The following is a 26,123-nucleotide window of genomic DNA, read 5'->3' as shown; positions in this document are numbered from 1 at the left end:
AGTATCAGAGAAGGTAAAGATTCCTTGAGGTTATCCAGCTAGGCAGTGGCAGAGGTGAGCATCAGTCCTATGTCTCTCTGATTTGAAAGCAGGTGACTTTTCCATGATGCAAGCTTTACACTCAAAATATAACCCATCGTCTGGGAAAGTGTTAGGAATGTAAAATTTTAGGCTCCAACCCAGACCTCCTGAATTTGTTGTTGTTTAGTCGCTAAGTCAGGTCTGACTTTGTGACCTCAGAGACTGTAGCACACCAGGCTCCTCTGTCCTCCAAGACCTGCCAGAGTTCATTCAGATTCATGTCCATGGAGTCGGTGATGCCATCCAGCCATCTCATCCTCTGTTGCCCCCTTCTCCTCCTGCCTTCAATCTTTCCCAGCATCAGGGTCTTTTCTAGTGAGTTGTTTCTTCACATCAGGTGGCCAACGTATTGTAGCTTCAGCTTCAGCTTCAGTTCTTCCAGTGAATATTCAGGGTTGATTTTCTTTAGGATGGACTGGCTTGACCCCCTGGCAGTCCAAGGGACTCTCAAGAGTCTTCTCCTGCCCTCAACTAGGGTTTGCGTTTAAACAAGTCTCCTCCCCTCTCCTCCATGGGGATTACTGTGCACAGTATCTTGTGAAGCACTTTGCTGCCTGACCTTTCTACTCTGTGCAAAAGTACCGACAAAACGCAGAGACTGTCAGCGTTGCTTTCCACCAAGACTCGGGAGTTTCTTGACTGTTTCCCAGTGATTTCAAATGGCAGCAGGACTCTGCTTAAAAACGTAGATTTAATGGTTCATTCCCTGTGGCCGACACTTCTTGATCCCCCAGAAGCTTCTCTTCTAATTGTTTTCTTAAATGGTACTCTGGGGGTGCTTGTCAGTTATCATCTGGTTGATGAAGTGGATTGAAAAATATTGAAAAATGAGATTTTTGACCCATTCTGTGGCTGATATGGTTCCAACACAGAAACGTGGTTTATGGGTCAGAATTCTTGACAGGTTCAGAGTTACTTTAATAATGTGAGATTTGAGGCTATTGATTGACTCTAAATCCCCCACGAATATAAAAGTTTTCTCTCTGGAAAACTCCATGCCAATTGGAAATGCTCAGATGAAGGTGGAGGGAAACCCTTGATTTATGGGAACCGTTTCTCTTTCCTACTCTCCTATTATTTTTTACTGTTGGACGTTTTAAAAAGTATTTGTGGCTTCTAGGCTCCTTACACTGCACAGCCTGTCCCTCGAGGTTTTCAGCTGAAATAAGTAAAAAAGATAAATAACGAGTCATTGTGAAGTGTTGCATCTGAGCAAGAAGCTTCTGTCTGTTGAGGGAAAAGCCATGTTGGTAAGGGGGTGAGTTTTGTATCAAAGGTATGGCCCCTACTTCTCCTGCTTCTTACCAGCTGGGCAAAATTGGACAGATGGCATCTCCTGGTCTTGCCTCTGTCTCCCTAAACATAAAATGAACTGGATAATACCACCTGCCTCTTAGAGTTGATGAGACCAAAAGCGTTATGAAATCTGTGAGCACTTCTATAGGCACTAAGTGAGCAGTCAGCCTCAAGGCACATCCCGTTGCCTCACTGCATGAGCCTCCGGGGTCTGTCTGCCAGCTCTGCCTGCAGGGGCGCCTTTCTGCGCTGTGCCTGTACTGAATCTCAGGGACGGAAAGCTGGTGGCAGCTCCCAAACGTACCAGCAACATGGCAGAGCAGTTAAGAACAATTTCAGTCAAGACTGTCTGGGTTCAAACCCTGTTTCCACCACTTATCAACAAGCTTCCCAGTTGCTGTGCTTGCTGCCTTCCCAGGGTTACCGCAAGGACCATCCAAAAACGCGGGCGAAGCCCATGAACACCGTGCTACAGGTAGTGTCCACTCAGGAAAGGCCAGCCGTCACCCTTATTGCTGTTTTTGTTATTAATTACATCCCTTTGTAAAATTTTGATCATAGCCAGACTCCTGCTCTCACACCCCATCAATTCTTGTTGAATACAAAGTTAAAAGAAATGCCAAAAAAAATTACTGGCAAGGACATAAAGATGATACATGAAAAGCGAGGCTTAGGGGAGGTATCACATTTTACTATTTTTGTGGATTAATTTTTAGTTAACTTTGGGATGGAACACAGTGCTGATAGCAACAAAAAAAGAAACAGAAAATAATAAAGGTCCACCAATCAAGAAGAATGCAAGAGAAAATAAAGAATGCAATGAAACATTCCACAAGGGTGGTAATGCTGCTCACAACACCTTCAAATTGGCATCTTCTATTATCTGCCTAAACCATATCAACTCATAAATGGGAAAATGTCACATACAAACACAAAACAAATGGGGAAAGAAGCCCAGTAGCTACAACATTAAGTCATCTGAAACCAGTCAACAGATGTCTTAAATTCTAAAATTTTAGGAAATAGTTGAACTCAAGATGCATTGCATGATGTAACATACTGACAGGCAGCAGTAAGCGCTGTGGCAAAACATAAAACAGGGCTCAGGAATAGACGGGGGCCAGGAAGGAAGGAGTTTGGGTTGAGTGCTCATGAATAGCCTCTCTGAAGAAATGATATTGAAAGGTAGAATACAAGAAGTGAGTAGGGACTTCCCATGCGGTCCAGTGGTTAAGAATCATCTTCGATGCACGACGCAGGTTCAATCCTTGGCCAGGAACTGAGACCCCACATGCTGTGGCGCTACTAAGCCCAAGTGCGGCAGCTTCTGGGCCTGCGAGCCCACTGCTCCGGAGCCCTCGTGCCGCAGCAGAAAATCCTGCACAACGCAAGGAAGATCCTGTGCGCTTCAACAAAGACCCAGTGCAGCCAAATAAACACGTTTTCTTAGAAAGAAGTGAGTATATAAATAGCTGGGAAGACAGCGTTCTAGGCCCAAGGGAAAGCAAGTGCAAAGGTCCTGTGGTAGGCTAATGCTTCTGTGTCTGGTGGACATTCTGGAGGCCAGGTTCGCAGCAGCAGAGTGAGTGATGGAGTGGGAAAAGCATGAACCGTCCAGCAGGTTTTCTTGGAAGCTGGACAAGTGACTGAATTCCTCGAAGCATCTGCTTTTTCAATAGCAAAATGGGGACAGTATCACCAGCATGATTCTCTGAGCAATCAAAGAGACTGTGGAGCATGCCTGATAAAGTTCCTACAAGACAGTGGGCACCCCCAAAATTATAACAGGAAAAATGTGAAAGCTTTAGATTCAGCAAGTCGAGTAGGCAAACCAGTCTCACCATTCAGTTCCTTTGTACATGTTTTGTATTTACTCTGTGCAAAGTATGTGGTCACACACCTAGGTTCATGGAAATCTTTGTCCTCAAGAAGCTCTCTCTCTAGTGGAGGTGACAGGTGGATGCTGGCTTGCCGAGCACAATTAAGTTTGGGGTCCACGTGAGGACTCCAAACTCACAGAGGCTCCTCTTTGTTTCATGGAATCCCTTTAATTTCTGGACAATCTTGCCAAAGTTACTGTTGTCATGGGAACTGAATTCAGGTCTTAATACAATTTGCGTTGATGGTTTGATGATTTGATAAGCAACATCTTTATTTTCCTATAAGCAATGTGGGTCAGGAGCATCTCCTAATACTGCCTTTCCCTAGGTTTGTCGTGAAATTAGGCAGCAAAGTCAGAGACATTGTAACATGAAGCAGTGAATAAGCCAAAGGACATTTGAGAGACAAGAGCGAGTGAGCAGGCAAGAGGCGCCCCGTGCAGCAACATTTAGCGTTCATGAATTTACTTAGCATTCGTGAATTTCTCCAGTGATCAGCCGGTGCTCTTATTAAAAAAACAAACCAGCACATATTATTGAGGCTAAGAAATACATTCAGTTCTTTCAAATAGTATTGCCTGGGAACACTCAAAGGATGAAAATGTGCTTCGAAAATAAACATTCTCAGAAGGCGTCAGCGTAGGAACCCTAGGATATGACACGGTCCTCCAGTGTATCGCCACTGCAGGGACAAGCTGAGACTACAGAGCGATATGGCTGACTGTACTTTTTTTCAGCTTATTTATTAACTTACTTATTCCTGGCTGTGCTGGGTCTTCGTCGCTGCCCAGGCTCTGCTCTAGTTGTGGCGAGTGGAGGCCGCTCTCTAGCTGCCGTGTGTGGGCTGTTGACGGCAATGGCTTCTCTTGCTGAGCACAGGCTCTCGGGTGAGACGCTTCTGGAGCTGCTGCATGTGGGTGCAGCACTTGTGGCTTCTGGACACAGGTTCAGGGGTCGTGTGCACAGGCTTAGCTGAGCGTAGCACCTTCCCAGACCAGACGTCGCACCCGTGTCTCCTGCATTGGCCGGGGGATTCCTCACCACTGAGCCACCAGGGAGGCCCAGTATAGCTGATTTTAAACAAACATCTCGAGATCTGTGCGTGAAAGCAAACTGCTGTGCCTACCAGGATAATCTTTGGGAAGATGGACCATCTTCCCTTGGCCTCTCGCGCACTGTGGTGACGGCGTTTGGAGAAAGAGGTGGGCTCTCGGCTCAGGGAGAATTCAACTATCACTCTGGAGTGTATTTTCTGAGAGGAAAAGGGTGTAAGTTTTCTAAATTATCAAGGATAATTTTTAAATTTCAAGACCACTAGTTTAGAAGCTGAGCATCGTCGATGGTGGAATTTTTTTCTTTGAACATGGATTTGATGTTGGGAAAGATCCAGAAGCTGTTCAGAATCTTGTATGATGAGCTAAATGCTAGGCAGGCATCCCAAACTCCCATGTCCAATGCCACCCTGACCCTCCCAGCCTCACATGTTCCCCATCTCCGTAAAGAGGAGCCCCACCCACCTGGTGGTTAAGGCTCAAGCTGGAAGCAGGTAGACAGAGCTGTGGGCGTTGAGGCACGTGTAACCTGAAGACACTCCATTCTAAAATGTATGCACACAGGCCTTCCTTTCGAAACTGTTACAACGAAAGGCTCACATGGACGCACTGCTAAGACCCTCTCCTCCCCGCCACCCACCATACCCTTGGATGTCTCTCCGTAAGGACGGAGCTGAGACTTCATCTCCAGGGCTTCACCACAGTTCGATTTCACCTTTGCCTGGCTATGACTGAATACTCTCTCTTCCACTCCCCACCTTGAACATCCAATTCTGCTGTTTCTGTTTCACAAATATCCCCCAAAGCATGCATTTCTGTCTGCAGTTACGAGTAGGGGTCTTCTCGTCCAAACGATGACCCTTTCCTGTCTGGATATCCATGGCAGGCTCCTCACTGGTCTCCTCATACACACGGTTGTGCTTCATTTCTCTGCAGAGCAACCTGAGTGTCTGCTGGAAAACATGGGTCCGGCTTGGTCCCTCTCTAGCGTAAACCCATAGTCATCTTCCTTGCGTTAAGAAATCACCCTTCCCTGCAGTCTGAGCAGGTGCATCCCCGAAGCTCACTCTCAGCAATACCGTGTCAGGTCATTATCTCTGTAGCAGTTGTAACCATGTATAATTATATGCGTATCTATTTTTGCTTGATTACTTGTTTATTGTTTGTCTCTCTATTATGTTGTAAGTGTCAAAATGCCAGGGTCCATACTGTTTTATTTGAACACATGCTCAGCTGAGCATAGCTCTTCACATGTAAAAGTGAAAAAGTGAAAGTGCTAGTCACTCACTGGTGTCCGACTCTTTGCAAACCCGTGGATACACCGGGCTCCTCTGTCCATGAAAATCTCCAGGCAAGAACGCTGGGGTGGGTTGCCATTCCCTTCTCCAGGAGATCTTCCTGATCCAGACGTGGAACCTGGGTCTCCTGCATTGCAGGCAGGCTCTTGCCCATCTGAGCCGCCAGGGAAGCCCCTCACACATAGTAATCGTTCAGTTAAACATGAGCTGACTAAAGAAGGGATTCGACAAGCTGAGTGTGGCCATATTCGTAAAATCCAAGGGATGCTGACCCAAAATGAGAGGTTTTCCCAGGTAAATAGTTGGACTGAACTGGGTGAGATGTCAAGAATGATTTGACTGATGATCCCGCTGGAGAGTCCCATGGTCAGAGAAGCCTGGCAGGCTACAGTCCATGGGGTCACAAGAGGCAGACCTGGCTTAGCAACCGTGCCACCACTACCACCCACAGCGCAGAGGAAGCGTGCAGCCTTCATGAGTGACTACACAGAAGGAGAGAATAGCCCAGCACACACGCTGGCAGGCAGGTAGGGTTCGACATGTGCTGGAAAGTCAGTTCCACATCTCGTTACTTGAAGGGTTCTGAAAGGGATGTAAAACGGAACCTGAGACAGGGCATGCGTGGTGGAATAGGGAAGGGTTTGTGGGGCAGGGTGAACGGGTTTTGCAATAAGAATAACATGCTGTGTTTTGGGATGCTAGTGTGGTGGACCCTGTGATAGGTGCTTTGTCTCATCGTTCCACTGACCCTGGTGAGTGAGCAGTATCATCGTCACCGTTTTATAGAGGAGGCTGCTGGGACTTTTGTCCTCTGAAGACCTGGTCACAGAGCTAGGAGGAGATGGAGCCAGAATTTGACCTGCAGTTCCCCATAAACACTTCACTTCTATAAAGAAATTTACATCCATTCACTTAGAATATCTGAAGAAATAATAAGTGCGGTTTATCTTGGCTCCTTTAAATTTTGAAAAGTTCAGGCAGATCTTTCTCCCCAGGGAGGAGAGCACATGTGGCCAATGAACCTAATTTCTAAAGCCTGCAATTTCCCAGTTATCTTTTTGGCAGTTTATTACTAACGCAAAAGTATCATGCTCACCGAAATACTGCTGCTCTCTTACTTCAAATGCTGTTAACAAGAAAAATGGCTGCTATTTTAAGAATGTCTCATAATATTGTCAAGAACTGCCTCCTTCCTCTTCACCATGCAGTTTTCTCGTTCTATTCTTTGACTTTTCTGTTTCTTTCAGACCTTCTTTTTTCCTGCGCTTGGAGTGACATGTCGCCGATGCCGATGGTAATGGAAGCATGAGCAGGCTGTGTCATTGCGTCCCCAGAAGTACAGAAGGCTAATACTATTAATAAACTCAGTATATCCAGTTATACTGCATAAACTCCGTCAGAGGATAAGGGTCACCCTAACTTAAGGTTCTCCAGGTGGCCACATCTCTGTTCATGTCATTGGTCCAAGGAATTCATGGGTTCCGAAGCATTTTGAGATTGGATTCTTAAGTGATGGCATCGTGATTTGAATTCAGCTTGATTTCTCATTTGGCTGTCTGAATGAAGACACTCAAAAGGCAGCATGAGAAAAAGACAGCAAGAGATCCCTCTTTGCTGTGGAATGCCCATTGCTGGGGTTCCCTTATCAAAAGAGAATAAATTTATTATTTTTGTTCAACTGCAGCAGGGCTCATAGGCAAGGAAGCCTCAAACTAATAGTCTGGCTTATAAGGAATGTCAGTTCAATTAGCACCTGAAGAGCTTCTCTCAAGAGTCTTGTCTCTGTTTTTATTTTACTGAGGGCTGCCGGGAGCCAGTGTGAGGAACTCCGCCCGTGGCAAAGGTCATGAGGAAGGAGGCTTGGCATACGCAAAGGCGTGATCAAGCCTCAGGAAACCCCCTGTTCCCGAGCATCTAACCCCAAAACCAGAGTCTGTTTTATGCTCTCACCTACACCTCTGACTTTACGGGGGGCTCTCCCCCAGAACCTTTCCTCTCGGAGAAGGAGTAAATGTGCAGCTCCAAGGCAATAAAAATTCCTGGGCGTGACAAGAGAGTTTCAGCTTACGGACTCCTCTGAAGGTTATCTAGCCCGCCTGTACAGGTTCATCTGGCCACATGATTGTCTACAGCCTCCTAACCTGAGAGGCACGAGATGCTTTAGACTTACTAAAGGCAAATTCTTTGGGGGAGTTGGAAATTATTAGTATAGTGGGTTGGTTAGGAATTATATTGGTGAAGGGTTTTTCATTTGTTGTGTCAATAATTGCTGCTAATTCCCTGCTCTGGGTGGGACAAGGCTGTCTCAGGTCAAACCTCTCTGCTGACAGACTAGCTTGTGTGACAGGATTATCCATACTGCTGCCACTAGGCACATGATTGTTTACCACCTCTCAACCATAAACAGCACAGCGAGTTTTGGAGTATTTTGAGAGTCTTAATTAGCATAGGGCTTTTTCTCCTTCTTGAGTCAATGATTGCCACCAGGCCTCCATATCCTTAGGCACCTGGGAATATATTAACCAATGTATTTGGAATATAGCAAAGGAAATATAGTAGTTTTTGATGTTAGCAATACTAGACTTTTTGAGTTAATGAATTTTCTCTTTTGTAATAGATCACTGTACTTTGTAATAAATCACTGTGTCCTTGCTATGTAAAAATGTAACTTTATCATATCTTAAGACTGAATAGATCTTAGGGGGAGCATTGGTGAAAGGATTTTCATTTGTTGGGCTGATGTTTGCTGCTAAATCTCCATGTTCCCTACCCTTATAATGAATATAACTAGCATATAGGAAGAAATAAGTATTAACCTTCAAGCATATAGGAGAAATAAGTATTAACCTTGAAGACTAATCATGTTAACCTTGGGTTAAATAAATTCCTTTCTTGACTGTAACTCACTACACCTTCACCCTATAGGAATGTAACTTTATTTGGAGGGTGGTGCCTGGTTTAAGAAAAAACACCCTTGGAAGAAATAAGTTTTTTGCTTATCAGAAAGAAAGGATCATAAAATGTCAGCAGGTCTCACTCATGGCCAGAAGATGATGTAATATCCCTAAGACCTTTTTTTTATACATTTATGTGAAGCACCGGATTTTGATAAAGGTCAGGACTGCTGACCCCCGCGTGACTCTATATTCATCCCTATGTGTAACAAAAGGTATATAAGCAAACCCCAAAATACAGAAATCAGATCAGTTTCTGGAAAGACTGATTCCCCCATGTCGCTTCTTTCTTGCCCTTGTTTCTCTGGCTGAATTCCCATCTGGAGCATGGATGCTATTCCACGTAATCCAAGTTATTCAGCCTCTTTTTCTCCACTAATCTTCCTACTACACTATCCATTTCTAATCTCTCTATATCTGTGATTAAATATGTATTTTTCCAAAGATGCCGACTCTGTCCCCACCTTCGAATCACCCTGGATCCACTGGGGCTGGACCCCGGAAGAGGGTCATGACTGAGGACTGCATTTAAGGCTGCGGACTGTGCCAGGTATTCGCCATGACTTCTGTAGTAAGGCTGACCATCCAACCTACCTTTCACTGGTACATTCTTAATCATTTTAAGGATTGCCTTTGCTCCTTCATCAAACACTGGCTGATTATGTGAGTCTATTTCTGGGTACTCTGTTCTGTTTCATTGTGTTTCATTCGATGTGTCTGTTCTTTCACGGATAAGACACTATTCTTGATCACCGTAGCTTTGTAGTAAGTCTTGAAATCGGGTAGAATGATTCTTCATGTTTGTTTTTCATTTACAGTATTGTGTTGGTTAAACTTCTGTCTTTCTGTATAAACTTTAGAATCAGTTGTTTTATTATTTATAAAATCTGGCTGGGAGTTTGATTGAAGTGACGTTGTCTATAGATCAGGTTGTAGTGAAACATTTTAGCGATATTGACTCTTCCAGTCCATGAGCTTGGCCTGTGTCTTCATTTGTTTAGTTTCTTTGATTTATTTCATCAGAATTTTGTAATGTTTCACATATATATCCTATTTGTATTTGGTTACATATATCCCTAATATTTCATTTATTTTGTGTGCCATTATAAGTGGTATTGTTTTTATAATTTTAAATTTCAGTTGTTTATTGTGGATATATGAAAAAGAAATTGACCTTTGTGTATTAAGCTTGTAACATGAAATCTTCTGATTCTACAATTAGTACAATTAGTTCCAGGAAATTTATTTTGTGTGTGTGCATCAATCCTTGCAGATATTCTCCATAGACAGACATGTAATTTATGTATAAAGAAAATTTTATTTATTTGTCTTCAACATGTATACCTTCTATTTCTTTTCCTTGTCTTATTGTACTAGCTAGGACTTGTTGTATGACATTGAATAAAAGTGACAAGAGAGGCCAGTTTCCCTGTGTTCTCAATTTTAGGGGCACAGGCCCAATTTTTCCCCAAAAGTATGATATTTGCTACAGATGTTTTGTAACTGTTCTTTAATTTGAATTGGGAAGTTGAGACACCTCTTTGCCATCCCTAGTTTGCTGAGAATTTTTATCATGAATGGATGTTGGATTTTCTCAAGTGCTTTGACTACATCAATATACTATATATGACTATGTGAGTTTCCTTTCTGAGCCTGATGGTGTGGCACGGTATACTGATTGATTTTCAAATGTTAAGCCAGCCTTGTATAACTGTGATAAATCTTACTTAGTTGTGGGGTTCTTCTCATACATTATTGAGTATGATTTACTAATACTTATTGAGGATTTTTCATCTGTGTACATGAGAAATATTGGTCTATAGTTTTCCTTTCTTAAAATTTATTTATCTAGCTTTTATATTAGGTAATTCTGTTCTCATAGGATGAGGTAGAAAATGTTCGATCTGCTTATATTTTGTAGGATAGTTTGCAGGGACTTAATGTCATTTCTTCCTCAAATGTTTGGTAGAATTTGCCAGTGAAACCATCTGAGTCTGGTGCTTCCTTTCTTAGAATGTCATTAGTCTTTTATTCAATTAGTAAATGTAGGCTTATTCAGTTTATTCATTCCTTCTTGTGTGAGTTTCGGTCACTTGTACCTTTCAAGGGTTTGGTCTGTTTCATCTAAATTATCGAATTTGTGGGCAGCTAGTTGTTCATAATAGGAAATCACATTTTTCTTCCACGTAATTTTAAGTTCATATTCAATGTTCTTTCTAGTCTACATGCATGCCTCTTCATTTCTTTTGAATTGTTTCTTTACTTCGACTGGTCATCTGGAAACAGAATACGGCACAGACACAGTGATAGAAGATGAAGCCGCTACTCAGCAAAGATATCCAGGCCCAAAGAGGGTGCGTTTGAAGAAGGAAATTGCCATTAACATGAAACATTATATTTGAAAATTAGTCAGCTTTTGCCCATAATCTTCTCTGAATTTGTTCTTCTCAGTTAAGATGGAGGAACTCCCCTTCATTTAGAGTATTTTTGGAAGAAAAGGCCACAGAGAAAGTATCTTGTTAATAACTTAGTTGTTCTACAAACTGTGAGTTTAGAGGAGGTCAGCTCCTGTTCTGAACTGATACAGAATCCTGATGAAAAATGCAAAGAAAGCCAAATGTAAAAGCAGGGCATTTATTCTCAGATCTTCTGGCTTTTGTTTTTGACATCTTTGCAGTTGCACTTTGAACTCTTTTCCTTCTTGGGTAACCACTTATGAAGTTCTCGTTTTGGCGTAAAATAGCTTATGAAAGTACCTGCTCATCAAGAGATGGCTTAGGCCAGAGGGAACTGGATCTGGTGGGATGTGACGTGAAGGTGCTCGTTCCTCACGTCTGAATGCACTGTTGTCTCCTATTCCTCCAAGTCCACCCCCACTCACATGTCTATGGAAGAAGTTTCATACTCGCACGAGAAGGTTATAAACAGTATCAGTAAGAAATAATTGCATCTGTTGAGTATGTTTCAGGCATTGTGACATGCACTGTATGTTACCTCATTTAATACTTAGAACAGTATTGGGATAGGTTTTACATTACTGTCTATTTCATAAATTGAGAAAATGAAGACCAGAGAGCGTGATTAAATTACTCATGGTCACGCAGCTGGTCTGTTGTTTAACAGAATGATTATCAGCCTTCACAGCTGTGATGAGTTACAGAAGCGACTCTGGGCAGTCCCCTCTGTAGCTCTGCCCACCATGGAAGTGTCTCCCTGATCTCCCATCAGGGTTCGCTCTGTGACTTGCCTTGGCTAATAGAATGTGATGGATCTGACTAAATGCCGGTTTAAGCTTCGGCTGCAAGATAAATTAAATAATTCCAATTTAATAATTCCAAGGCAGGGCTCTTGGACCCCTGCCTCTGCCATGAGAACAAGCCCATGGCTGGAAGACAAATATCCATACGCAGAAGAACGCAGTGGTTCCAGTTAAGGTCATCCCAGACCAGATACATAGGACGGAGCCCAGCCAGGCAGGCCCGCCCACCTGAAGTCCAGCTGATTTCAGAAGTATGAATGAGCAGGGAAGACAGAGACCAAGTAAACTTCCCCTCGGTTGATCCTCAGGTTCATGATCAGTAATAAGTGCTTGTTTTATGGCACTGAGATTTGGGGTGGTTTGTTATGCAGCAGCAGCTAGCTGATTTGAGAGGTTCCTTAAGTAATGTTATTAATAATGGGGAATAAAGGCAAAACAGATCTTATTTCTCAAGATAATTTGACGGATCATCACAAGTAGGTGACCCTATAATGACCGTATCCTTTATTGTACTTAAAATGTTTCCCATCCCAAAATCTTGCATGATTTTTAGGCAATAAATTGTCTGAATGCTATTAGAGCCATGCTTTTGGTAAAACAAAGCCCTTAAATTGCTTGGCTTAATTTCAAGAGTTGTCTTCATTTTAATCAGACCATTAGGTTTGATATACATTTTTCAGTTTCTACTTCCTGTTGCTGCTGGCGCTGCTAAGTCGTTTCAGTTGTGTCCGACTCTGTGCGACCCCATAGACGGCAGCCCACCGTCCCTGGGATTCTCCAGGCAAGAACACTGGAGTGGGTTGCCATTTCTGTCTCCAATGCATGAAAGTGAAGTCACTCAGTCATTTCCAAATCTTAGCAACCCCATGGACTGCAGCCCACCAGGCTCCTCCATCCGTGGGATTTTCCAGGCAAGAGTACTGGAGTGGGGTGCCATTGCCTTCTCCATTAAGCTGAAGTAAAACTAAGACTATTTAAATGAATAATGAATGTACTTTTCACCTTTGAACTACATTCCCAAACCATGGAGGTTTGACTTCCTACTACTTTTTTCCAAATTACTTACAACCAATAGGTAGAAAATCCTACAGACTCTCAGAGAATGTTCAGTTGTGAGGAACAGAAGCCCAATCAGATATGTTTATGGAGACATAAGTTATTCTAAAGACACAGAGGGTGCTTTCAGAAACCAGTTTTAGGAAAGGTCTGGCAAAACAGGCTCATATCTGTCTCTGCCTCGGCTTCTTTCTCTCCTGAGACACACGCCTTTGCTGTGATCTGTTTAATTCTTCCGTCTCTCCAAACTCCTCTCAGGCCTTTTAAGCAGACCCTGCTGTGGGTGGGGTGGTGCGTCGCCCAGATCCCCACCTTCAGGACCCAGGCATTCTTTCTCCAGCTTCGGGGCGCGTCCGCGGTTGATGGTCTCAGCTGAGTTGTTCCGTGTGCTCCCTCCAGCTAAGGAGAGCGTCTTCGCCTGGTGTTTGCGCTGTGGTTGTTTTGTTTGTCCTGTTGTCAAGGAGGGGTGAAGACTTGGCTCCCTCTCCTTAAGGAGGGAAACCTAATGGGGACCATAACTTCAGAGTTCCCAGCAGTAGGTAGGGCCTCGAGCAGAAAAGACTGCGGGTCCAGGCTGCGTGCAGCCGTCCTGCTGCTCGGACCGCTTGATCTGACCGTCCGTATGACTTTAGAAGCATCTGTGGTGAGCAGAGACGCCAAGCGGAGTTTGTAGCAACTTCCGGTAGTAAAATAATAATGCGGAGCCCTGGGTTTCTGGAGCACAGCCATGCTGTCCACAGCAGAGAATCACAATTTTAAAAAGGCAGTCCTGGCATGCTGCTGAGCCTGGTGGAGATGGAGCCCCTGACCGTGGGCAGCAGGTGGCCCAGTGGCCAGGGCTGTTCCTGGAGATCTGGGGTCTGTCAGGCCAGCAGCAACGCACCGTGAATGCACGCGGCATGTCTGGGCTTAGGAAGGGGCAAGGCCAAAGGGCATAGGTGAACTAGGTGGCTCAGTGGTAAAGAACCCTGGAGATTGGGTTCGATCCCTGGGCCAGGAAGATCCCCTGGAGCAGGAAATGGCAACTCACCCCAGTATTCTTGCCCCATGGACAGAGGAGCCTGGCGGGCTCCAGTTCATTAGGTTGCAAAGAGTCAAACGCGACTGAGCATCTGAGCGTGTACAAACTCCGTGAGCAGGTGGCGTAGTACCCGTGTCATCCGCAGCGTTTGCACCACTGCTTCTCCGTCAGCTCACGCCTGAAGCCACGAGAAGTTCTCCTATGACTAGCCAGCTGGTAGAGAGCAAAAGGAATCGGACTTCTTGCATGGGTGAGTTGGCTCCCACTGGCCTGGGGAGCTCATCTTTCAGTGTCATATCTTCTTGCCTTTTCACACTGTTCATGGGGTTCTCAAGGCAAGAATACTCAAGTGGTTTGCCATTCCCTTCTCCAGTGGACCATGTTTTGTCGGAACTCTCCTCCATGACCTGTCTGTCTTGGTGGCCCTACATGGCATGGCTCATAGTTTCATTGAGTTAGACAAGGCTGTGGTCCATGTGATCAGATTGGTTAGTTTTCTGTGACTGTGGTTTTCAGTCTGTCTGCCCTCTGATGGAGAAGGATAAGAGGCTTATGGAGGCTCCCTGACGGGAGAGATTGACTGAGGGAGAGATGGTCTTGTTCTGATGGGTGGGGCCATGCACAGAAAATCATTAATACAATTTCCCGTTGATGGATGGATGTGTTCCCGCCCTGTTATTTGACCTGAGGCCAAACTATGGTGAAGATAATGGCAACCTCCTTCAAAAGGTCCCATGCACGCACTGCTACACTCAGTGCCCCCAGCCCTGCAGCAGGCCACCACCAACACAGGCCTCCTCCAGAACAGCAGCCAGTTGTGGCTGTGACTGGTGATGGAAGTAAAGTCCGATGCTGTAAAGAGCAATATTGCATAGGAACCTGGAATGTTAGATCCATGAATCAAGGTAATTAGAAGTGGTCAAACAAGAGATGGCAAGAGTGAACATACACGTTTAAGGAATCAGTGAACTAAAATGGACTGGAATGGGTGAATTTAACTCAGATGACCATTATGTCTACTACTGTGGGCAAGAATCCCTTAGAAGAAATGAAGTAGCCATCATAGTCAACAAAAGATTCTGAAATGGAGTACTTGGATGCAATCTCAAAAATGACAGAATGATCTCTGTTCATTTCCAAGGCAAACCATTCAATATCATGGTAATCCAAGTCTATGCCCCAATCAGCAACGCTGAAGAAGCTGAAGTTGAATGGTTCTATGAAGACCTACAGTACCTTCTAGAACTAACACCCAAAAAAGATATCCATTTCATTATAGGGGACTGGAAGGCAAAAGTAGGACATTAAGAGATATCTGAAATAACAGGCAAATTTGGCCTTGGAGTAGAGAATAAAGCAGGGCAAAGGCTAATAGAGTTTTGCCAAGAGAACACACTGGTCATAGCAAACACCCTCTTCCAACAACACAAGAGAAGACTCTACACATGAACATCACCAGATGGTCAATACTGAAATCAGATTGATTATATTCTTTGCAGCCAAAGATGGAGAAGCTCTATACAGTCAGCAAAAACAAGACGGAGCTGTGTTTCAGATCATGAACTCCTTATTGCCAAATTCAGATGTAAATTGAAGAAAGTAGGGAAAACCACTAGAGCATTCAGGTATGACCTAAATCAAATCCCTTACGACTATACAATGGAAGTGAGAAATAGATTCAAGGGACTAGATCTGATGGACAGAGTGCCTGAAGAACTGTGAACAGAGCTTCGTGACATTGTACAGGAGACAAGGATCAAACCATCCCCAAGAAAAAGAAATGCAAAAAGGCAAACTGGCTGTCTGGGGAGGCCTTACAAATAGCTGTCAAAAGAAGAGAGGCGAAAGGCAAAGGAGAAAAGGAAAGATATACACATTTGAATGCAGAATTCCAAAAAGCAAGGAGAGATAAGAAAGACTTCCTCAGAGATCAGTGCAAAGAAATAGAAGAAAACAATAGAATGGGAAAGTCTCTAGATCTCTTCAAGAAAATTAGGGACACCAAGGGAATATTTCATGCAAAGATGGGCACAATAAAGGACAGAAATGCTATGGAGCTAACAGAAGCAGAAGATATTAAGAAGAGGTGGCAAGAATACACAGAAGAACTATACAAAAGATCTTCACAACCCAGGTAATCATGGTGATGTAATCCCTCACCTAGAGCCAGACATCCTGGAATTCGAAGTCAAGTGGGCCTTAGGAAGCATCACTGTTCCAGTTGAGCTATTTCAAATCCTAAAAGATGATGCTGTGAAAGTGCTGCACTCAATATGTCAGCAAATTTGGAAAACTCAGCAGTGGCCACAGGACTGGAAAAGGTCAGTTTTCATTCCAATCCCAAAGAAAAGCAATGCCAAAGAATGCTCAAACTACCGCACAATTGCACTCATCTCACACATTAGTAAAATAATGCTCAAAATTCTCCAAGCCAGGCTCCAACAGTACTTGAGCCATGAACTTCCAGATGTTCAAGATGGATTTAGAAAAGGCAGAGGAACCAGAGATCAAATTGCCAATATCCGCTGGATCATGGAAAAGGCAAGAGAATTCCAGAAAAACATCTACTTCTGCTTTATTGACTTTGTCAAAGCCTTTGACTGTGTGGATCACAATAAACTGTGGAAAATTATTCAAGAGATGGGAATACCAGACCACCTGACCTACCTCCTGAGAAATCTGTATGCAGGTCAAGAAGCAACAGTTAGAACTGAACATGGAACAACAGACTGGTTCCAAATGGGGAAAGGAGTATGTCAAGGCTGTATATTGTCACCCTGCTTATTTAACTTCTATGCAGAGTACATCATGAGAAATGCTGGGCTGGAAGAAGCACAAGCTGGAATCTAGACTGCCGGGAGAAATATCAACAGCCTCAGATATGCAGATGACAGTACCCTTACGGCAGAAAGTGAAGAAGAACTAAAGAGCCTCTTGATGGAAGTGAAAGAGGAGAGAGAAAAAAATTGGCTTAAAGCTCAACATTCAGAAAACTAAGATCATGGCATCCAGTCCCATCACTTTGTGGCAAATAGATGGGGAAACAGTGGAAACAGTCTGAGACTTTTTTTCTTTTTTTTTTTTGCTCCAAAATCATTACAGATCGTGACTTCAGCCATGAAATTAGAAGACTCTGGAGAGTCCCTTGGACTGCAAGGAGATCCAACCAGTCCATCCTCAAGGAAATCAGTCCTGAATATTCATTGGAAGGACTGATGCTGAAGCTAAAACTCCAGTACTTTTGGCCACCTGATGTGAAGAGCTGACTCATTGGAAAAGACCCTGATGCTGGGAAAGAATGAAGGTGGGAAAAGAAGGGGATGACAGAGGGTGAGATGGTTGGATGGCATCACCGACTCAATGGACATGAGTTTGAGTAAACTGTGGGAGTTGGTGATGGACGGGGAGGCCTGGCGTGCTGCAGTCCATGGGGTTGAAAAGAGTCAGACATGACTGAGTGACTGAGCTGAACTGAACTGAGTTGACTCAGCATGTGGGAGTAAGCCATTGCACACTTGGAATGTCCCAGAAAATGGAGGTGAAGAGAAATCCTCCCAATGACAGAGCTTTGGACGGTGGACCCACATTTACACTATGCAGAAAGAGATGGGCTCTAAGGATAGAGCATGGCCTCTTGGATAGTGAGTAATGGCTTGGATGATTGGTTAGGAGACTGGAAGGAGAAAGATAAGAATAGGATCAATATGGTTTGAAGAACAGAATGTGGGTGAGCCGTGGGAGTAGGTGCAAAGCAAGATCCTTCACTGCATGCTACGACTCACTAGATGGCGGCTGCAGAGGAGAAGCACCAGATAATCCGGGGGACGGGATAACTCTGCTGGCTGGTGTCAGGCAGTATCTGTCATCGACACACCCAGTGTGGCCACACATGTGTAAGAGAGGAGATACGGTGGCAGGGATGAGAAATATATATGGGCCCTGTAGCAGGCTTGGATCCCATGAGCCCCTGATAAAATGCCATTCCGTGAGGGGCCCATCTGCCTACTCAGTGGTCAGCTGATTACATCAGCCGCTTCCTATACTTTCTCACTGGTGTCAATACCTATTCCAGGTACCGCCTTTCCTGTCCTGCTCACAGAGCCTCTGCCTACACCATGTCCCAAGATTTTATAGTATTTGAACACTGTGTACAAATACAGAATCTCGTATAACACGGTGCCTGCAAGCTCAGTCATGTCCAGCTCTCCGTGACCCCATGGACTGTAGCCCGCCAGCTCCTCGGTTCTTGGGATTCTCCAGGTAAGAATACCAGAATGGGTTACCATGCCCTCCTCCAAGAGATCTGCCCGACCCAGGGATCAAACCTGCGTCTCCCGCGGCTCCTGCGCTGGCAGGCAGGTCCCTCCCCACTCGCCGCCTGGGAAGCCCGCGGGGTGGTGGTGGAGCCCTTTGCAGTGGAGGAGGGCACGGTCAGGGTCACACTGGCTGCACTGTTCCCTGCAGCCCCCGGGGCCGCCTGGTAGGAAACACCGTGGAGCTTGGAGACCCACTGAGGGGCTGGGCTGCCATCATCCAGGTTTCAACAGACACCCTACGTCAAGTTCATTGTATGATGCTGTGTTCCCAGTAGGTCGAAGACGTGGGTTTTGGAACAAAAGGGTAGAAGAATGAGGGACCCCCTAACCACCATTCCCGGTGAGCCACGCAGCAAGTTCCCAGTCCCTTCCCAACCGGTGTGGGTTCTTCCCTGGAGTTCATTCCTCCTTGACCCTGGCACCCTGGGCACTTCATTTGCCTAATCCCACCCCTCCTCCACATCATTACCCAGCTCATGTTTTTACTGGCAGCTGATTCACACTGTTTTCCAATTTAAATTCCCACGACAGCAGGCTTAAGGGAGTATGACGTAGACGCACTGGGTTCCAATTTGAGTTTTCCCATGTAGGGATGGTCAGATCTTGAACTTGTTTCTTAGCTCTCTAGACAGCAGTTCGTTTTCTCTAAATCAGCAGCAGCCACCATCATACTCTCAGAGGTTTGTGCTGTTGCTGTTGTTTAGTCACGCAGTCGTGTCCAACTCTTTTCTAACCCTGTGGACTGTAGCCCACCAGGCTCGTCCGTCCATGGGATTTCCCAGGCAAGAATACTGGAGTGGGTTGCCATTTCCTTCTCCAGGGCATCTTCCCACACCAGGAATCAAACCCACACCTCCTGCATGGTCAGGCAGGTTCTTTACCCCTGAGCCACCTGGGAAGCCCCAAACCTTACTCCTTCATGATCATGGGAAGGGATGGGACGACGAGGGAGGTTAAATGTGGTAATGACGTAACACACTCGCCACAAAGTGCCCAGCACAGCAAGTGCTCAGACATGGCCAGGGATTGTTTTTATTGTTATTGTTGTTGTTTATTGTTATTGTTAGACTGTTCTGACAATCACTTCCCCTTCCAGGAGGGTGTCATGAGATTGAGAGTGCATGGTGCTCGGTGGGTGCTTGACAAGTGGTAGTTATGAAGCGTAAATGGCACTAAAGAGGGTGGCACATCGCACTCGCTGCAACACCGAGCAGAGCTGCTGCATGAAGGAGCTTCACAACGGACCTGCAGTCTGTCTGCTTCTGTTCCTCTGCCATACCGAGACGGCTGTTTTTCTGTGACACATACAGTGTGGCAAGCACTTCTCACGTATTCTCTTGTTTAACCCTCACGCCAGCTCTGAAGGTGCAATGACTACTCCCCTTTTACACATGAGGAAACTAAGGGCACCTCTCAGCCTAAGCAGTCTTCCCCTAGTGCCTGCGCATGCAACCCTGTGTGTCCTGCTTGTTGTCACCATTGTGAGCTCAGCACCAAGGACCATTTATTAAGCCTTTGCCCCAGACAGACCGGCCAGGGCAATATAGAGGGAAGGATAGATTTTAAGCTAGGTCCAGAAGATGACTGTGCTGTATCTATATTCTGCCTCTTGAGTCTATACATAAGACCTTGGCCAAGTTTAAATTCATGACAATCTTTCAACCTTCATGTAAACCCTCCATCATTCCACTTTTTACACAATTTATTTTACAACTTGGCCAAATGAAACCTTCTCTATGTTTGGCATGGTTTACTTTGTTCTGAAAGAAGCATGTGTGATGAGAAAGCTATAAAAGTTATTACCAAAAGTAATAAGAAGTAACAGATAATTATAAATTGGTATTAAATCTCTCTGATCCATATTTTATTAGTTGCAAGGATGCATAAATCAGAGGTGGAGTGATTACCAGGAGTGTTTCTCATATTTTGAGGTCCCAGATTTTAACTTTCAGTCTGAAAAGTGTTGTAGTCTCAGCAAAATATAAAATGGTCACCCCGATGAATTGTTCAGTAGTCAAACGTGGATTGTATCCATTCTGTGTGCCTTAATGAAGTGGCAGAAATGGGCTTTGATAATATTTCAGAATGTATTTGGTCTTTGAACTATAAACTACTGTCATTTTCTGAAATGCTCTAGGAAAAGTCGTTGTGCAGACAAAACAGCCTCGAGGGATAAGTAGAACTTTCCATCTAGTGCGCATTTCCGCAATTTCCTGTTTAGACATGACCTACAAAGCGCTTAAGCTTGAGGGACCCACAGACTGTGTAGACGACAAATGGAGGTTAGGAGTGTGCAGCCAGCTTCTGTAGTCAGGCAGTCACAGAACTGTATTAATTTATTGATTCGCAAACATTATTGTCCGTTCCGTGCCAGGCACTTGTGCTAGGTTTTAGGGATCAATGTGGAAGAAAACAGACCCACCTTTGACTGCATGGAAATCGATGACAACTGGGGGCAATTGAAGATAAAGAAATAATCACACTAATGTGGTTAGTAGTCACTAAGGTACATCCGACTCTTTTGTAACCCCGTTGACGGTAGCCCACCAAGCTTCTCTGTCCATGGGTTTCCCAGGCAAGAATACTGGAGTGGGTTGCCATTTCCTTCTCCAGGGGATCTTCCCGACCCAGGGATCGAACCCGGGTCTCCTGCACTGCCAGTGGTCTCCTGCATTGCTGTTAGAGTCGATACCACTGAGCCACCATAGAAACCCCAACACGGGGCATTTCTGTGGTAAATTTCATGATTGAAAAGTTCAGTGTTAACATCTCTATCTGTGGATCTAGGGGGTAATGGCAGGCATTTCCACTCGCATTTCCCCAAGCTGAACGCTAGAGCTGCACTGTCCAGTATGGTAGTCACTAGCCACATGTGGCTATTCAAGTCTAAATTTTAATCAAAGTGAGATGGAATTTAAAATTCAGTTCCTCAGTCGCATTAGTCACACTTCAGGTGCTCAACAGCCACCGCTGCCTACTGGACAGCGCAGACGTGGAACTTCCTCATCACTGCAGAAAGTTCTGTTGGACAACGGTGCTTTGAAGAATTGTGTGATTTAATCAAGCGATGAGCAGGCCGTCCTTCTAGGGTTAGACGCTCTCTCATGAGCAGTTCCCGTGGTGAGAGGGATGTGGTCGGACCTGCAGGAAGGTGTGTGTTTCAGCACAAGGATGGGGTCAGGGTGGGCGTCAGGTCTGCAGGGCCCTTCAGTGGCAGGTCTTTCTCCCGTGAGCAGCAGGAACCATTGTGTAGTTCCAAGCATGAGCAGACTTGGTTTTTGAAAAAATCACTTTGCTAAACCTGTACCTTATACAATATTGACATCAACAAAAAAATCCCTTTATAGTGAGGAGAGTGGATTGGGGGCTGCAGGAGTGCAGAGCACATGTGGAACCTGATGGCTGCAAATAAATATGGCATGCAAGTTGACTAAATTCTCATTTAACACGCGGATGTACTAAAGTGAATTATGTGGAACCCAAACCATTCACATCACTGTTTTAATCAGCATTATCAATCAGATCAACCATAGTCAGCATTAATCATAGCAATTAAGTGATTATGTCCAGTACCATCAGCGTCATCAGCTGGATTTAATGGTTGGGTCCCTGAGCCCATTCTTCCCATCCACGTTGTCTGGCAACATTAGGAGCAGTAGCCAATGTCATTATTTTCCTTAGTTTTCTAGAATTTTTAGGAAATATCATATACAGAATCATTTAGCTCCTTAACTTCTTAAAAGTGGTTGATTAGGACTGTCCAATGCAGATATATATATACATCTATCTCCATTAATAGCTCACGCCATGGACAGTTGATCCTCTTTTTAATAGTGGAAATAGGATCTTTACTTATATTAGTGAGCCAATTCTGGAAAAAGCTAGAATCAAATAAAAAACTCATCCTATGTTCATAGAAGCACTATTCCTAGTAGCCACGCATGGAAACAGCTCAAATGTCCATCGACAGATCATTGGATACAAAAGATGAACCTGCAGCAGAATGCTCAGTCCTGTTCAGTCGCTCAGTCATGTCCAACTCTTTGCAGCCCCATGGGCAGCAGCATGCCAGGCCTCCCTGTCCATCACCAACTTCTGGAGCTTGCTCAAACTCATGTCCATTGAGTTGGTGATGCCATCCAACTTGATGGATATTGTAATAAATACCTTAGAAATTTCTCACTTGGTGATGCCATCCAACTCCAATAATAAAATAAAATTATTATGATTTTTTGCACTGATCACTGAGGGAAGCTTTCCTATCTCTCCTTGCTATTCTTTGGAACTCTGCATTCAGATAGCATATCTTTCCTTTTCTCCTTTGCTTTAGCTTCTCTTCTTTTCATAGCTTTTTGTAAGCCCTCCTCAGACAGCCTTTTTGCCTTTTTGCATTTCTTTTTCTTGGGGATGGTCTTGATCACTGCCTCCTGCACGGTGTCATGAGCCTCTTTCCACAGCTCTTCAGGCGCTCTATCAGATATAATCCTTTGAATCTATTTCTCACTTCCACTGTACAATTATAAGGGATTTAATTTAGGTCATACCTGAATGGTCTAGTAGTTTTCCCTATTTATTTCAATTTACCTCTGAATTTTGCAGTAAGCTCTTCATGATCTGAGCCACAGTCAGCTCCCAGTCTTGTTTTTGCTGACTCTATAGAGCTTCTCCATCTTTGGCTGCAAAGAATATAATCAGTCTGATTTTGGTGTTGACCATCTGGTGATGTCCATGTGGAGAGTCTTCTCTTGTGTTGTTGGAAGAGGGTGTTTGCTATGACCAGTGTATTCTCTTGGCCAAACTCTGTTAGCCTTTGCCCTGCTTCATCCTGTACTCCAAGGCCAAATTTGCCTGTTACTCCAGGTATCTCTTGACTTTCTGCTTTTGCATTCCAGTCCCCTATGATGAAAAGAACACCTTTTTTGGGTGTTAGTTCTAGAAGGTCTCGTAGGTCTTCATGGAACCATTCAGCTTCAGCTTCTTCAGCATTAGTATTTGGGACATAGACTAGGATTACTGTGATACTGAGTGATTTGCCTTGGAGATGAACAGAGATCATTCTGTCGTTTTTGAGATTACACCCACTTACTGCATTTCAGACTCTTTCATTGACTATGGGGGCTACTCCATTTCTCCTAAGAGATTCTTGCCCACAGTAGTAGATATAATGGTCATCTGAATTAAATTCACCATTTCCAGTCCATTTTAGTTCACTGATTCCTCAAATGTGGATATTCACTCTTGGCATCTCCTGTGAGAGAGTCGTTTCCTAGGCAGGTTGATAAGAAGTCTAGGGGTCCCCAAAGAGAGAGGGGTCTGGAATTCTCAAGGAGGAAAAAAGGACAAACTTTTTTTCCCCTCGATTCCTTCAGTTCAGTTCAGTTCAGTCGCTCAGTCGTGTCCGACTCTTTGCAACCCCATGAATGGCAGCATGCCAGGCCTCCCTCTCCATCACCAACTCCTGGAGTTCACTCAAATTCATGCCCATCAAGTCGGTGATGCCATCCAGCCATCTCATCCTCTGTTGTCCCCTTCTCTTCTTGCCTCCAATCCCTCCCAGCATCAGTCTTTTCCAATGAGTCAATTCTTCTCATGAGGTGGCCAAAGTACTGGAGTTTCAGCTTTAGCATTATTTCTTCCAAAGAACGCCCAGGACTGATCTTCAGAATGGACTGGTTGGATCTCCTTGCAGTCCAAGGGACTCTCAAGAGTCTTCTCCAACACCGCAGTTCAAAAGCATCAATTCTTCAGTGCTCAGCCTTCTTCACAATCCAACTCTCACATCCATACACAACCACTGGAAAAACCATGGCCTTGACTAGACGGACTTTTGTTGGCAAAGCAATGTCTCTGCTTTTGAATATGCTGTCTAGGTTGGTCATAACTTTCTTTCCAAGGAGTAAGTGTCTTTTAATTTCATGGCTGCAGTCACCATCTGCAGTGATTTTGGAGCCCCAAAAAATGAAGTCTGACACTGTTTCCACTGTTTCCCCATCTATTTCCCATGAAGTGATGGGACCAGATGTCATGATCTTCATTTTCTGAATGTAGAGCTTTAAGCCAACTTTATTGTTATATGTATCCTGCCTGAGGATAGTCTCTGGATTAAACCTTCTGGCTAATCCTATTATCTTAAAATGTAAATTATGGGAGTAGGTCTGGTGAGGTCTTTACAACCTCCAGACATTCTTTTGATTCATTGGAGAGTATATAACTCCACTGCTAACACTAGCAAGGGGGTACTCTTTCTGCCCCCTTCTGATGCCTGTGTCAGAACCTTTCTCTATCTCCTTTATACTTTAATAAAACTTTATTACACAAAAGTTCTGAGCAATCAAGCCTCGTCTCTGGCCCCAGATTGAATTCTTCTCCAGAGGCCAAGAATCCCAGCCTCTTTTCATGGTTCAGCAACAACCTTTTACCTGTTTGACCACTTCCAATTTACCTTGATTCATGGACCTAACATTCCAGGTTCCTATGCAATATTGTTCTTTACAGCATTGGACTCTACTTCCATCACCAGTCACATCCACAACTGGGCATTGTTTTTGCTTTGGCTCCATCTCATCATTCTTGCTGGAGTCATTTCTCCACTCTTCCCGTGGGGACTACGCAACCATGGAAAAGAATGAAGTAATGCCATCTGCAGCAGTATGAATGCAACTAGAGATTATCTTAAGTCAGAAAGAGAGAGACAAATAGTATGTGATGTCCCTTATTGTGGCAATCTAAAATATGGTGCAAATGAACCAGCTATGAAATAGACAGAATCGTGGACACAGAGAATAGGCTGGTGGCTGTTGCAGGGTAGAGTGAGTGGGAGGCTGGGTTTAGCAGGTGCAATCTATTATATATGGAATGGACAAACAAGGTCTTACTGTATAGCACAGAACCGTATTCAATATCCCATGATAAACCATAAAGAACAAAGAACATAAGAATGTATATATGTATAACTGAATCACTTTTCTGTATAGCAGATTAACACATTATAAATCAATTACACTTCAATAAATAATAAGAAATCACATCTTTAAAATTCTGTTTCTCAACATCTCTACTAGTAGCCAGGGTTTTCCTGACAATCAGGAAAAAAAAAAATCTATCTATAGAGAGAGATTGAATTACCATAGGAATTGGCTCCTGTGATTATGGAGGCTGAGAAGTTCCATGGACTACCATCGGCACGTTGGAGACCCAGGAAAGCAGATACTTTAATTCAGTCTGAGTCCGGGGGCCTGAGAACCAGGGGAGTTGATGTAAGTCCTGGTCTGATTCCAGCTGTCCAGTAATCAGGAACATCCATGTCCAAAGTGGGAGAAGATCCGTGTTGTACCTCAGCAGAGAGAAATTCACCTTTCTTCAGCTTTTTTGTTCTATTCAGGCTCCCAATGGATTGGCTGATGCCCACTGGCATCAGTGAAAGAGATTCTTTTTGCTTAGTTCACTGATTCACATGCTAATCTCTTCTAGAAGTATCCTCAGAGACACACCCAGAGTGTTCTACAAGCTATGTGGGTCTCCCTTAGCCCAGTTCACTTGGCACATAAAATTAACCGGCACACTGCTCTGAAGTGAATTATGTGGGCCCTAAACCATAACACCCAAAAAAGATGTTCTTTTCATTATAGGGGACTGGAATGCAAAAGTAAGAAGTCAAGAAACACATGGAGGAACAGGTAAATTTGGCCTTGGAGTACAGAATGAAGCAGGGCAAAGGCTAATAGAGTTTTGCCAAGAGAACACACTGGTCATAGCAAACACCCTCTTCCAACAACACAAGAGAAGACTCTCCACATGGACATCACCAGATGGTCAACACCGAAATCAGATTGATTATATTCTTTGCAGCCAAAGATGGAAAAGCTCTATAGAGTCAGCAAAAACAAGACTGGGAGCTGACTGTGGCTCAG

This window comes from Capra hircus, chromosome 13, assembly GCF_001704415.2.
Source record: "Capra hircus breed San Clemente chromosome 13, ASM170441v1, whole genome shotgun sequence".
Taxonomy (NCBI): Eukaryota; Metazoa; Chordata; class Mammalia; order Artiodactyla; family Bovidae; genus Capra; species Capra hircus.
The sequence above is the reverse complement of the archived record's forward strand: the minus strand, read 5'-3'. Positions refer to the sequence as shown.